The sequence below is a fragment of the Typha angustifolia genome, chromosome 3 (assembly GCF_048772165.1).
Source record: "Typha angustifolia cultivar Huaian chromosome 3, ASM4877216v1, whole genome shotgun sequence".
Taxonomy (NCBI): Eukaryota; Viridiplantae; Streptophyta; class Magnoliopsida; order Poales; family Typhaceae; genus Typha; species Typha angustifolia.
This window is the reverse complement of record NC_133241.1, coordinates 4,646,028-4,649,101: the sequence shown is the minus strand read 5'-3', so window position 1 is coordinate 4,649,101 and position 3,074 is coordinate 4,646,028.

The window sequence follows — 3,074 nt, the reverse complement described above, 5'->3', positions numbered from 1 at the left end:
TCTGACTACCAAATTTTGCAGTGTGATTAGAGAGTTGGTAGATGGTTATCAAAGTGCTTTCATAAAACAAAAATATATTCTTGATAGCATGGCCTGTGCTCATGAGATCATTTTTAGAGTAAAAAAAAGTAAAAGAGATGGGATCTTGCTGAAGCAGAATTTTGAAAAAGCTTATGATAAAGTTTTGGGATTTCTTGAGAGATATCTTCGAATGGAGAGGATTCTCTGATAATTAGATAAGCTGGGTGATGCAAGCTGTAACAACTAGGTGGTTAGTTATGATGCTAAATTGGGAGCTGGGTAAGTAATTTAGGTGTTGAAAGGGGTTGAGACAAGAAAACCTTTTATCTCCATACATATTTATGCTAATTATAGATAGTCTCAATAGAATGATTGATCAGGCAAAGATAGTCTCAATAGAATAATTGATCAGGCAAAGAATGCAGGTCTGATTAAAGGTTTGGGGGAGAATTTAAAACAAATGGTGTTATCAATTTATGATATGTTGATGATACTTTGATTTTCTTGTGGGTTGATGAGAAGGAAGACGGGATCCTAAAATTTATTCTCTATTGCTTTGAAGTTGTTTCAGGGTTAAAGGTCAATTTTAATAAAAAGTTTTCTTACGTATCTAGGGAAGAATAATGAGAAAAAAGAAAATTTTGTAAAACTACTAAACTATAAGGTAGAAAGACTACCTATTAAGTACCTTGGGTTTCTGCTACATGACACGAAGTTGAGAAAGAGTGACTAGATTCTAGTAATTGAAAAGGTTGAAAAAAGGTTACCACGTTGGAAAGTATTTGGGAGGGAGGATCACTCTTATTAACTATGTATTAAATTCTATACCTCTATATTATTTGTCTTTTTATAATATTCTGAAGTAGGTGATAACAAAACTTTATAAATTGAAAAGGACTTTCTATGGCATAGTACTAAGGAGGCTAAAGAGGGATATTGCCAGATTTATTGAAAAAAGGTGTGTAAAAGAAAAGAATATGAGAGTCTCGGGATTACTAACATAGGTGATATGAATAAGGCTATGTTGGCTAAATGGTTGTGGAGGCTTATGAACTCTAATAATCAGTTATGGGCGGAAATGCTTATGCAAAGATATTATAAAAGACTTAAGGTGGGTGATTTTGTTCTTGATGGTTCCAATAGGGTCTCTCATTTCTAGGTGATGCGGACAAGCAAGATTTTTCAGACAGATACAAGTTGTGAGTTAAAAAATAGGAAGGATATAAAATTTTGGAAAAACATCTGGTGTAGTGATTGCAGCTTAGCAAATTTAGTTTCGGAGACTATCTTGCTTGGAATGAATCAGTTAAAGTGCAAAAGGTTTGGAATAGGTCGAGTTAGAATTTGAATTTTAGGAGTAATCTCACTGAGCATCTGAAAAATGAGGAGCATGAATTAAGAAATTTGGTGGAGAATAGTGGAGTTTTTTTTTCTAAAGGAAAAGATAAAATTAAATTGAGGCTTACAAGCAATGAAATTTATATAGTGAAATTATTATATCGATTTCTAAATAATGGTGGGATCATTACTCGGCACCTTCATATGATATGGAAATTGAAAATCCCTTTAAAAGTCAAAGCTTTTTTTTTGGCTTATGTGTCAAAATAGGATTTTAACAAAAGATAATCTACATAAAAGAGATTGGAGTGGAGCTACTAGATGTATGTTTTGTGTAAAAGAGGAGTCTATGGACCACCTTTTCGTGAGGTGTAGATATGTTTAGAAGTTCATGGGAAAGGTGGTGATTGTTGCTGGTTTAACAAATACTCCTAAGCATGCTAAAATTTGGTTTCTTAATACCAAGGTGACCGGTAGAAAAGAGTTGAGGAAGTGGCTGCTTATTTAGGTTGCGAGCCTAATCCGAAGTGTCTGGTTGGATAGGAATATTAATGATAAAGCCAGATCTTGAGAAGATATCCAACATTGCGTAATTCCTTTACTCTATTGTTAGGTAGGCTTGCAAGGAGAGGAAGTGGTGAAGAAGGCTAAGAAGATGGTTTAGATCATAGACATTCAAGATTGATGTGGGAGCAATAGAATTGTTTTACTTCTGATAAGCACTGAAAGAAGACTCAGATGCTATGACTATCTCAATTAAATAGTGTTATTTTGGGTTTATGTTGGGTGTATAGTTTTTGGTTTTTTTTTTACCCTCTAGATGGCGCTTTGTTGTCTGTGATAATATTCAAATGATGTTAAGGGGATATACTGTATGTTGGTGTTTGGTTTGAGCTTTAGTTCAAACAAACTCATCTTGTTGCTGTTTTTATTTTGTTTCAATGAAACAGATGTTGCCTTTGTAAAAAAAAAGAGAGTATAATTTAAACTTTATTTTTTGACTTACTGTCTGATTTTTGACTTTTCACATCTTTTCCACCTAATTAAATTAAGAATTATGTATCTCCACCAAAATTTTAAATCTACTTAGGAATAGTTGTCTAATGGCTCACAAAATCTCAATTGCAAGGACTAGGACTAGCCCATCAATTAATGCAAGAATAAAAAAATCTCTACTGATCATTAGTCTTTCATACATATTTATAGAACATTTTAACTTTCCTTTAAATTATATAAGACATACCTATTTACATATCTTTCTAATCTAAAATATATAAACAAATGCTAACTAATGCCTTAATTGTTGTTGTCAATTTGTTACAGTAATTTGAGGCTCAGAATCTTAAATCTCTTAGAGAGAGACTTTCCAACCATGATAAAAACTACACAATTTGTCGAAGAGATTGTAGACTAGTTTGTCAATCAACCTTCTAAATCATTGAATGGGCTTCTATAGAGATTTTGTATATGAAAGCTCTTGGAGATATGGATCAAGTTCAATTATCGGGAGTACTTTTTTGACCCTCTTTCAAATTGGGTTGGGGAGGAGGCTCAACACCCAATTTGGTGCATAAGCCATGAAAAACAACTAGAGGTAAGGGTTTAGTAAAAATGTCTGCAAGCTGCTCTTAGGAAGTGACAAATTTAGTCACAAGAGATCCAAGATCCACCTTCTCAGCAACGAAATGATAATCGATCTCGACCTGATTTGTACG